Genomic DNA, 12,871 nt, shown 5'->3' with positions numbered 1-12,871 from the left:
ATCCTTGAAGGAGCTGCAGCTCTTGTCCCTGTGTTTCTGGGGAAAAGTCTGGAAAACTAGATCTGAAAAGCTATCCCAGATTAGTTGCTATAGGATATTAAATCTAGCTAATTTTTGTTTTCCTAATGAAGTTCAGCCTTCTAATAAGAAATAGTGGGTGGAGACATGGGATGAAAGCAGGTTCCTTCAGGTTAAGTAAACTCTATTAACAGATTTATTTACCTTGACTAACCCATGTCTTCTTCCAGCAGGACAGGGAGGCAGGAGCTGGTGGCAGTATTACGGCCAGTCCCATCCCAGCTGATGAGGAGAGCAGGGCAGCTTCAACCTCAAGTCCCAATATCAGGCAAATTCATGGCAACAACGTAGGTCTGGGGGCCAAGATTAGTGGCCAATATAAAGGTCAGGGTCAAAACCAGATACATTCCACAGACTGCCAGACAGGTTCATACTGACAGGACAGCTCTGTCACCAAGCTTGGAGGTCCATACGCAGGGCAGAATTCACATCAGCAGGAGGCAGGGACCAGGAGCCCTACAGCATTGTTCAGAAAGAAGCTGCTGCCAAGGGCTGAGCTTAAATTCTGATCCATGGAGGGGGTGGGATGCCCCAGGTGAGGCTGGTCAGGGCCATTAACACCTATCAGTATCTCAGGGCACCTGACACCTCATTTATTGTTCAATTAATTTCTGTGTACATTTACAGCAAAGTGGGGGCTTAGACTGCATTATAACACATGCTTAAAAAAATATAACACATACTTAAAAAAAATACAAAAACCCACCAAAGCAAACCCCAGGTAAGTGAAATTATGGGGAGAGACCTCTATTAAAAATACCATCTTTGATATGGAACCTCAGAGGGGATATGAAGTTTTATTCAGTATTTCCTAGTTGAACTCAACATTCTGCTCAGGGAGCTACAACAGTGCACAATCAAAACCTTCTCTTATTTACCACAACAGACTATTGTATTGTGTCACATTGTTGCTGGTACAGAAGTTATTTAATATCAGTTTTGTAGTTGCAAATTACAGCTCTGAAATTTTCAGTATCTTTTATTCAATACACATTGAACTGCTACAATAATTGTTCCAAAATATGTGGAATTTGCCATAAAAGAACCGATCAAGATCCCACTAATTTAAAATAGCCTTTTTCTTTTGCCCATAAAGAGTAGGACTACCTGGGGATATTTTTTCCATTGCCAAAAGAGAGAATCAGATCAACGATAGTTTGGTTCATCAGGAAGATGTATAATGTATTTTATCTTCAGTTTTTGAGAAAACCCTGTGTCAGAAACGTGTACTGTAGGTGGAATAAATTCACTGCTGTATAAAATTAGAAATCATTCTGAGATCACATGTATAAAAACATGGTCAACAATAAGGTTGTTTTAAAAGCTATTTGATTTGTGGTAATATTCCTCTTTTAATACACTATCATTATTATTTTATTGATCTCAAAGTTCTTGATATTTCAAAGCCTATGATTAGAATTTTTTCCATATATGAGGAGAAAATCTGTTGTATCACTTACATGAGCAATCTGAAGTCTGTAGTGTGTGTCACTTTACAGGACAAAACAGTAGCAAAAGGAAATAAAAGCCAGTGTCAATCTTCGATGAAATTAACACAATTTAAAGCTGCTCCAGGCAAAACAATGAAATCTGTAATTTATCAGCACAGGATAACATCACCAGGGGAATTATTTAATGATTAACTACAGCGGGCTGGAGCCTGGGGTGAGGCGTGTTGGCTTACGGCTGCGCTTGGAGTGTGTTCTGCCTCAGAATTGAAACACTGCTCATTTCCACGGGAGAATAAGCCCTAGCAAGGGCTGTTCCTGCATGGGACACAGCTGGGGTAAGGGAAGTATGGAGATGACCTCTTCACCGGCTTTGAGAGTGTACAAGTGCTCTGGACTGGCAATGAAAGCACTGACGTATTGGAACAGCTTTAAATGCAAAACCAATAAAACCACTCACCATAGGAAGGGCAGAAGCTGCTCTGTCGCTGCTGCAGATTTTATCACTGACCCTTGTAGAAACAAGATTTCACACCAAGTATTTTTTGCTATAAAGAACTGAAAAGGGGAAAGAGCTTCATGTTAGTATTTAATATTGTAGCGTAAGTACTGGCAAATTACATTTCTGCACTTCATGGAAGCAATCTGCTTCTGTGACTAAACACATTTTTGTGTCAGAGTTTAATGATGGGGCTCAGAGTGACCTGGGGAAGCCACGGAGAGGTGCCACGTTTATCAGCCTCCCACGGGGCGCAGAAACACAGACGGCATTCCAGAGCTGAAGACCAATAACCTGTCTGTACCCTCAGAAATAAGGAAAACAGGATAACTATTAAGCTGCTGGAATCACAGGCAGGCAAAACTGATGTAACCAAGAGCAGACAGCCTTGGGAATGATCTAACATGGTTTGTGAATATATGTACTCCTCCTTGTCCTTGTGTGTGGATGGGTTGCTTGGGTTTGGTGACTGCTGCTGGGAGTTCCCCTTCCAGCCTCTTCCTGCACATTTCACAGTGCCAGCAGAGCCAGCCCAGCAGTGCAGGGTGCCTGCACCAGCACCCTGTGGGGCCACCCATGTCCAGGCTGCTCTCAGTACCTGTTTCTTGCTGCCTTGGAGCACAGTGGCCTCAGTGATCCACATGGAGGGCACACTTCAGCCAGGTAAGGTAGAGACATCCATCCCAGCAGTGCCACATAGCATCCGCTATTGGGGGCAGCAGGTAGGATCACTGCAGACCCAAAAGGGATGAATTGCATTCAGTATTTGCAAAACTCAAAGAGTTGTTGGCTTTTCCATGTGGCTGAACTTCTCCCAGCTGAAGACTGAGCTCCAGGCTTGGCCCTGGCCCTGTCACTGTGGTTTGGCTGCAGGGTCACTTGCTCTTGCCTAAGGCTGCTGGCTTGGTCCTGGCACCTTCCTAGTCACACAGCTTTAGGATGGTGATTCTGATAGTAGGTGTGTAAAAGACTCCACCACGATGGAGCCACAAAGCTTTGGAGCAAGTGTTTTTCCTCTGCTGGGAGAAGCACTCTGTGAAGTTATGCCTCTGTGTGGCTTTCCATAGCCAATGAGCAAGGAAGACATCTAATTTGTTTTATTATATTTTGTAGCCTGAAGACAGTGGAAGTGTTGGGACAGAAATATCCTACATCAACTTCTCCATCATGGTAATCAAATAGTGCATGAGTTGTTCATTTAATAATGCATTTTTGTTATAGAGATGCTAAGAGTGTGTAAAGTATCTTCATTTTTAAGTATTATTGTCATTACAAACCATTGGGATATTAGCTGTGTGTTACCTTGGTCATTTTGTGTCTGGGTTCTCTTCAAATTTGTCATTTTTATGCATTCTCAAAATTGTCTTCAGATGGGTGGATCCTTTGTCATCATAACTGCTGGAAGAACACCAGCAAAGTTCTTGTTTCTACAATTAACAAAACTAAGGCTGTTTCCCCAAAAGACTATTGACAGCAATATCTATACACAGATTTTACTATTCTCCCTCTAAATCTTGTTGCTGATTAACAGGGTGGGTTTCTTCCTGAGGAATATGTTGTTTTTCTAGTTTGCTATTAGCCTCCACAAATGACTGTGTGATGCAGTTTTGTGTCTCCAAGCCTACAGTAAATGAGAAACATTTTGTAGAATTTTCTTTTGCTCTTGAATTTTTCAACATGCACATGGGATAAGAATGTAACAAGACTCCAATAGAATTTTATAATTGGATCAAAACACAGTTCACCCACATATGAGCTGGATTGGTTGTGATAGATGTCAGGAGAAATTCTAAGGCAATACTAAAATTCTTTTATTCCATAACTGCCAAATAAAATAGTACTAAAAGCCTGTGAGCAAAAGCCTCCTGGTTTGGCTGGGTTTAAATAGGAAAAGAGTAATCAGATAGTGGATGAGGCATCAGTAAAATCAAATTATGTGAAGCCAAATGATACGATTGCTGTACCATCCTCCCTGCCTCCATTTCTATTTCAGTACTGAAGACATTAATCATGGCTAGATCATTTGCACCTTGAATCCAAACCAGGTATGGTATCCCATCTTTGGGAATAACCAAAGGCTAAGATCCCTTTCAGTTGTGTGTAATATCTCCTTGCAGCTTGTCCAGCTGCTATTAAAACCATATCAGGTCTGGTCGGCCACCCAGATGCAGAACTGGCCAGAGCATGCATGTCCTTCTGGGTTATTTATTCTAAAGCTGAAATACTGACTTGCCTGCTTACAAGGAAGAGGCAGTAATGTTTCCTCAGGGGTCTGAGGAAACCTGAGGTGCCTGGCCCCACCAGTCTGGACTGCAGAACCCCAGTGGCCCCACACTGCAAAGCTGAAGTTTCCCCCTGCATCAGTCTTGCCCCACAACCTGACCTGCTGCATAGCCCCAGCCTGTCCAGGAGCCTCGTGGCACCAGAGCTCAGCCTCTTTCCTCTGCACCATGTACCCCCAACCTCGTGCACCCCTGTGCTGTCCCACACAGCCTCACGTGAGCCAGGGAGCTCAGGTGGGCGAGCTACGAATAACAATAACCCTTCCTACACTGGGAAGCCGACTGCCAGGAGCTGTGTGCTGAGCTGTCTGCCCAGGCACTCCGGGCACCATCTCTGAGACGTTGAACTCAGCTTCAAAAGCATCAGTTCAGTAAGAGAGACACTGCCAAAGTGCCCCCATTTCTTCACAAAGCACAAGGAGAAGGCATCCTGGAGCACCCACGGTCTGCAATAAAACCCCTCCAAGCAGCATCCTTGGTGGAGGCCGGAGCAGTGGTAACGCAGGAGACGAGGATGAGCTCATGCCGTCCTGCCTGTGGTGCGCAGCTAAAGCCCCGTCTGCTTGCATTAGCCTTTCCTCAGGGGAGATGTTGTCACCCTGACCCGCAGTCCCCGAGGAAAGCAAAGAAAAACAGGGAAGGCAAAGCAATCCCCAGCCGTGCCGAAGCCCCACCGCAGCCGACCATTGTAGTGTGCGGTGCCTGGATTTTATGTCAGCGATGCAACATAATTAATTAGATTTAGATTAGATGAGAATACATTAGACACAGTGAGACGCTACCTTTCCTGCCTGTCCATCCTTGGAAGAACTGGGCACACTTTCTTTCCTTATGCATATTCCCTTAATAATATATTTGTCACAAGGATTCTTCCTACACCCATCTGGCATATAGATATTTTTCCAAATTTGTCATTTTTTATGTTCCAAAACCTATTTTACTTCAGATGCTTTCATAATGAAGCAGCAAAAACCTGCCATAGCTTGATATATGGAGCAGAAATCACATCTGTGCCAGGCTGTTTTCTAATCAGATAAAGCACTGAGTACCTGCAGTGCTTTTTCTTCTGGTCTTTGAATAGATGTACCTGAGCGACTTCCAGTGCTAGTCTAGCATTGCATTTACAATTACTAAAAAATACCATTCTTAATTTTAGCTTTCAGCTAATTTCAGTCCTTTTAAAGCAAAAGAAAAAGAAGCATTAGAATTGCCTAGTGGTCCCCTGCACGACACAAACCATGGAAAGTCATTCTGTAACTTGGGCATCAGCCCAAACACTTGTGCTTGAACTGGAGTGTACTCAGAATGGCATTTGCCCCTGTTTCTCCTTTTAATGCTGTCATTCACACCATATAATTTAGACATCTGTTATGAGTGAGGAGTGGACTTCAGTGAGTTCATACCGTACCCCAGACAGAAGGATAAAAAGAGTTGTGATGTCACATTTTCACCGGCACCTTAAGTCTGTGGTGGAAGGAACTTCACTTAACAGAGTCATAAGGATATGCTTCTACTTTTCTTGAGGCTTCACCTGCCCTGCTGTGCCCAGCTTCTTTGCGTGCACACAACCAACAGGCAAGATGGATTCTGTAGGAGATAATTTCATCTGAAGCCACATTAACTCCCCAGACACACTGTCTGCTCCTCGTGGTACATCCCTGGAGAGGCTTCGTTGGTACAGCAGAGACAGGAAGGCTGATGGTTTGTGGCACTCCCTGGTGCCAAATCCCGGGAGAGAGTTCCTCCTACTTTGAATTTCCTCTGTTCATATAAAGCAAAAGGACAATCTGAGGCATTGCTCTCAGCATAGTTCAAAACACAGTTTGAAGTGTGAATTTTTCAATATTTGAAGCATTGGCTTTTATGATTTATTTATTGATATTCCAGGACAAGCATCACAGAGTGAGGCTGGTGCCTACTCCAAATATAACAACAATCATTGAATGGATAGCAATATTTTCATAGACATTTTGTCCATTGCTATGCAGATAAATTTTGTCTCTGTATAATAACACAAAGATGATAAGATCGAGCATATTGGAGAAACACTAAAAAAACCCCAACTCTGAAACAATTTGGTTCATATTGTTTCATTTCTGACAACAGTATGCACTTTATGAACAGAATCTGACTTTATAGCGGGTGTGACTCAGGCATAGGAGGTGTGCAGGGTTTGCTGTCTCTTATCCCTTGAGTCCACCTTGTAATATTGCTGGTATCCGTGTGTAACAGATAGTGTTGTGCAGTGGGCTGGAAGATAATAAATAGATGTGAGCTGATGATTTACAGGAGGGTGCTTGGAACTCCTTGAACCACTGGGGAAGGGAAACTGTGCTAGTGCAAGGTTGTGCTGTCAACCTCGCAATAGTTTTTCCTCTCTCCTGAGGGCAATTTCTCCAAGATGTAACTTGCTTCCTGCCTCATCATCTGGAAATTCACAAATCAGAGGAATTGTGGTTAATTACTAAAATGGCTGATCCATAGATTGTTAGCTGTCAGAGCCTGGGGGGAGGGGTTTAATTGTTGTTTTCCTCTGAAAGGATTTCTCCTAAAGTGATGAAATGACTCTCAGTAATGAAACTTGCAAATAGAAGACTTTTGTGATTATTTCCAGTTGTTGGAGAATTGCTTATTTAAAATGCATTCCTTTCTTAAGCGAAGAAACTTATATTTCTCCAAACATCCAGAATAAATTTAGCCCTAAAACATTCATAACAGAGGATGAATGCATATCTAGGCTAACACTGCATGTGATCTCTGATCATACAGTAGTTAAGTTATACAATCACAGTGATTTATGGTACTAAACTGTGGAGCCTCATATCTGCAGGGGTGTGGGTAAAGGGGTGGAACTCTCATCAATCAAAAGACTATACTTGTTCAGCATTTGGATAATTAAGGCAGACAATAAAAAAGCATGAAATAATATTTAAAAAAATGAAATCAGAATATCTATTTGCATAGTGTTATTAAGCAATACGGTGCTGAGACATCTTTTCAAAAAGCTTGCCTAGAAATCCACTTATTATCTTGTAGCACTCGATATATGAGTTCTTTATATTCATGCTGAGGGTATTTGTAGAGTAGTTATATAATACACATACTGTCTTCAACTTAAAAAAACAAGATTACAAATAATGGCTATCTTTCCAGTTTATTCCAAGACAGAGACAAAACAAGAAGGGAAAAAAACCAACCCCATAAACAAATTTAAAGTGCAAAATTCTAAAATTTCACTTATCCTATTGATAGTGCTTTTCTTCCAATTCACCAACCTCAGGTAGAGATACTCAGGCATAATAAGGGGCTAGCACAGGAGAACTGTATTAATCAAACAATGTTCAAAAAAGAAGTTTAATTAACTGCATATTTTGTAAAAGCCACATTTCATTACTGTTTGTTAGGAAGATGGAAGCATGCACTGGAAGCACTAATTCTAATTATTACTTCAAGTGGGAGTTTTTGGCAGAAGGTCAAGGAATAATAGAAGAATGTGTGAATCTGTGCTACAGCATAGCAGTAAGACTAATCATTTGAATACAGCCAGTTGCTTTTTCTTGGACTGTCTGTGTGCTGTTCAATGTTCTGGATGAATCTAACACAATCAGCCTGTTCTCTGGTGTATATCCACTTCCTGCTGACTCAGGGCAGCTTGCCCCTTCTGCCATTTATTAAAATGAAACATTCCTATTAAAACAACATTTTTCAGAGAGATGACCAAATAGATATTAGTAATGACATTATTAAAACTATTTTGTTTAAAATGAACTGTCACACTTGTGTGTTGCAAAGCAACACAAACAAATCTATTTCATTTAGTGAGAGATTGCTTTGAAGAGCTGGATTTCTTTCTTTCTATTAGAAGGTATTGCAGAGGGGATGTGATGTGTGCTCCAGGAAACTGCTAGCTTTTATAGCTATTAGAAAGGAAGAATATTGTTTCTAGTACTCTCCATAGCAAATAATGTATAATTCATGAATTTCATTAACATGCAAATATGATCCATGGCCTCCTATGTTTGTATCTCCTAATAATCTATTAATGGTTTTAAAAGTAAAGGGTAATAGAAACATTTTGTATGAGCAACATTTACTCGTGGTTCTCTTTGTTTGTCTCTAATTGTATAGTATAAGCATGTATAGAATTAAAACAGAAACAATGGAAATTAATTAACCTATAATTCTCAAATAAATATTTATTGAACATAAGGTCACATGTCCAATAACTTGTGATTCACTAATGAAAGACTCCATTATCATTAGATGACAACATGTCTTAGAAAAATTGTGCTGGGGGATGGAAAGCTATTCATACCATAACTATTGCTTGAAATGACCCCTAGATTTGGAAATAGTATTGAGATTTCAGCTCCCCCATCAAACATGGATGGGACAAGAAAACAAAGAAAGGATAATGTGCATCCTGAAGACTTAGACTTTTCAGTTTTCTTTGTCACAGCAGTAGATAGATAAGATTTTATACTGATGCAACCTTATTTAGTGTTTTAGGATCAGCTGCTCTCCACTTCCACGTTCTGACTGAAACTTTAGAGTTGTCCATCTGAAAAAATGTGAAAACTCTCTTCTTGCTTTGTCAGAGCAGACATACAGCATTACCAGGCAGATAATTCCAGATTTTGGCCAGGTTTTTTTCCTACTCTGAGCACTTGGTGCTTGCAGGTTTGCATGCTTTGCCTCCAATTCTTTGCAGTGCCATTGTACCCCTGTGCCCGAGTGCTGCCACCGCTCCCCTGCCCTGCACTCCCAACTCAGCAGGTACCCCAGCCCCATCACTGAGCCCCTCACCTTTCCCTCTCCCTTTCTGAAATTCCATGGGAGGGATCTGCCAAGATAGTAATTTCACTTCCATATTTATCAGAAACCACATGAAGAGAAACAGTGGACACATCTGCTCTTTGTAAAAAAATACATTTAAAGTAATGATGCTGTAGGCAACAATAAACCATTTTAATCAACTAATCGAAAGAAACATCCTGTCAAGGACAGTTTTGATGATTTTCATATTATAACCCATAAGCACTGGACAGTATTTTAGACCAGGGTTGAGGACTTTTTCTCTGAGTCTGAAGAATTTGTCTGAGCACAAGGAGAAAAAAAAATAATACATCAATCCCCATAGCATTTCTCTTTATTTTTAATAAAAAATTTTCTCATATCACAGGAATATGGGAGAAATTATGGACTTCTGAACATCTTTTAACAAATAAATACAGTCTTTTTAAAAACAAATCCATATGTGATATAAGAGCCCTTTATTTTACCCTTCCTATGATGCTGTTTCTCAGAGAAATGAGAACAAATTATGTCAGGCTGGGAAACACAGGACTTTTACTCAGTGCCTGAGCTCACCCCTTTGTGGGTAACTGTGTGGCGTGCAGATCCTGACCATAAGCTTGTGCCAGTGTTTTAATATTCTACTGTGATGATCTTTTTCAGGCTCACTGTGACTAAAAAGTCTCTTATCCACACTCTTATATGTCACACCTCTACTACATCCTCCTCCAGTCTGAAGCATGGAAGAACACTTCTGTCTCAGAAATGAGAATTGCCTGAAAGCTACAACTGCGTGAATTGGGGAAGCTGGGTGGTGGGTCCAACAGGAGAGAGGTGGTTCAGAAAAGAGCTTATATGCTATTCATATTGACCTATCTGTGTAGAAAAAAAATTTTATTTGTTTAGTAGAGGCTACCTGTCAGTATAAACAGTCACAATCACATTCGCAATGAAGATATGCCAATTTTACACAACAAAAAAGCCTGTTGGTACATACATTTCACAGTTCGTTACAGATTTCCCTAATTAAATGAATGTAACAAGTTGATTAGACTTGAGAAGCTCGGAGAAAAGTCAGATCCATTTATATTGAAAAGTAGGACTAAGAAATAAATTATTCACAGTTGATTAGACTAAGGCAAGCATTTCTCAAACATTTCTCAATACTTTAGAAAAAGCGACATATTGAACTCTATTTTACTGTGAGGCTCAAAATGGCAATTAACAGTCCTAAGCTGCATATAAAACTCAGTATGAACGACGTTTACAAGAACATTGTGTGTGAATCAAATTACTTTATCTTTGGTTTGAAGAACTTAGAAATAATTGCCAATAAGTATTCATGTATAGGACCAGTTTTTTGAAACAAGTTATTTTAATTACTACTAGTGTCAGGAGTACGTGTAGGCGATTTTATTAGACTTAATGTGTTTAGTGAAGCTCCCTGAACTGTAGCTGGTTTATTTCTGTAGAGGATGAAATATTTAATATATCTTTATTATTCTTACTTTCTAATATTGTATTTATCTCTACATCAAATCCCAACATTTGATGTTTTTGCCACTTTCATGGAGAATATCAGAATGAAGCACAGGGATGTATTACCCTCAAAAAAATCTGAACACCATATAGCTATGGGTTTCTGTATACCCCACTTGAAAAATTAATACCCTCCAAGCTGCTCTCCATTTGTGACCACACCTGGACCCCAGACACAGTCATGAGTGGGAGCCCTTCCATGAAAGAATGTGAATGGGAAAAAAGGGAGAGAGAGGAAAGGTCCCTCAGAGGTGAACATCTTGGTCCTAAAAAATTATAGAAATCCTTGATGATTTTCATTCAGCAGCTCTTTCAGCAATGTTTTTCTCAAACATGGAGCTGGGGAACCAAGGCCACATCCTGCCTGGCACAACATGCAGTGAGGGGTCACAGGCACAATGCCACTGCCTCCTCCCTCACAGAGGAGCAGACTCAGCCATCCCTACACCTGCAGGAGCTCTGAAGGAGTAAGGCAGTAAAGGAAAAACAATGTGGCACTTCATGATAATCCATATTTTTCATCACCCAATTCCAAAGGTATCATCTTGCACATGTCAATCCCATGCGAAGGTTTTACAGACGTCTGCAAACATTCATAATTCAAGGAACACAATAGTTATGCACTTTACTGATGTGATATAAATTAGCAGTTTCCCACTCTTCATTGCTACAATAAATCCACACAGAAAGAACTGTTGGTATATACAACAACATCAAAGAGCCTGGAATAGAAATAGTGAATTGCAGTTATAAAAATAATTTTCTAAAAAGAAGAGAGAAGCAAAAAGGGAGACGAATGTTCTAATCTTACCTTCATCATAATCTTATTAGCATTTCTCAGTGAGTAGTTCAAGTATCAGTCTATACTCTTATGAATCTGTCTCATAAATATGTCAAGTGCAAAGTATAGTTATTTTAATAGTCTGTGTTGGTGGGCCATCATGGATTTAATTAAGAGACAACTAGTGTATGAAATATGACACAAAAGCACCAAACTAAATGGAGAAATGTTTTACTGCAGATTTAAATCAGCGACACAGAAGTAATGATGATCTGGCCTTAGAATCCTACCTAGATTTAATTAATGTAGACCAGCACAGACCTGTTCTTATGGGGGGGAAAAAAAAGAAGCATTAAAAATAATGATTTAAGCTATACCATGTTATTTATAAAGACATTTGCATTATCTCCAACTTCATTATGTTATTCATAAATGTGTGTTGGTTTGTGGCTCTTAAATTAATTTTAAAAAGCTGGAAATGCAAGTCCAGTAAAAATTGCTAAAATAGTACTTTCAGCTATCCATTTTTCCAAAATGAAGCATTTATTAAGGTTTCTGCCTTTTTTTGAAGGCTCTCAGAATGCTCAAATGATTCTGCTATAAAATTGTCAATATCTTTCTAAGGTTGCGATGAAAACTGTTATTTTCCATCCAAATCTGCTCTTTCTCCATCTTTTCAAAGAATGAGGGCATAGTCAGCACTGTGAGTATGCAGGATTAGATTTTTCAAGCACTGCACAATTCTTCCTGCTATCATTTTGGTGCACTGTTTTGACTTGATAGGAGAGATTTGGCAAGATACACTGTTTTTAAGAAGCAATGCAAGAGCATATATTTTCGCGTTTAAATTCTTACTACTTATATGAGTTTAACACTGTTTTAGAAAGAAAGAATCCAATAATTCCATGAAACTATTCCAATATCTTGAACTGATCTTGCAAAATCATCGACTGCCAACAACCTCAGTTGCACTGAAGTTGAAAGCAAGGCTTACTATTGATTTTTAAGGGCACAGAAGCAGACTCTGAGAATATACAGTTAAGTATATGCCTATCTGGCTCTAGGAATTGATGCCTTGGACAACTACAGGGACCATATTTAGACATGATTTTCATCTCTAGGACTTTGCATTTTATTAATCTGATCCAGCAGGTACTAGTTACTGCATGTTAGCTTTCTCAGTTCAAGAGGCTTCCAGTAACTTAGATCAGAATAACCTTTTATTGGTTGGTTGGTCTAGCAGGCAGTTAAAGTATTCATAGATTTTATTAACCTTTTATGACAACGGAGAAGAAAAAAGACAGTGGCCAGAAAGCATCACTAAGTGAACTTCATCCCTATTTTCAGAAAACTCAGAGCTGTGGACTCTAGGTGCTCTCCAAACACCATAATTTGGACTGCCAGAAATGTAATAAAAACTGTAAATTGACACAAAAATGGAAGTGCTTGG

General features: G+C 39.9%; 1 long non-coding RNA gene across 1 annotated transcript; it reads left to right on the top strand.

Annotated features, from left to right (window-relative positions):
• The first annotated feature begins 2,455 nt into the window (after nucleotides 1-2,455).
• Nucleotides 2,456-9,908, top strand: LOC135418884 (uncharacterized). The gene is made up of 3 exons (XR_010432715.1): nucleotides 2,456-2,688; nucleotides 3,139-3,195; nucleotides 9,765-9,908. It is a non-coding gene; the product is annotated as an uncharacterized LOC135418884 (long non-coding RNA).
• Nucleotides 9,909-12,871: the final 2,963 nt, after the last annotated feature.

This window comes from Pseudopipra pipra, chromosome 9 (genome assembly GCF_036250125.1).
Source record: "Pseudopipra pipra isolate bDixPip1 chromosome 9, bDixPip1.hap1, whole genome shotgun sequence".
Lineage (NCBI taxonomy): Eukaryota > Metazoa > Chordata > Aves > Passeriformes > Pipridae > Pseudopipra > Pseudopipra pipra.
Note: the sequence above shows the minus strand (reverse complement) of the source record. Positions and strands in the feature narration are given on the sequence as shown.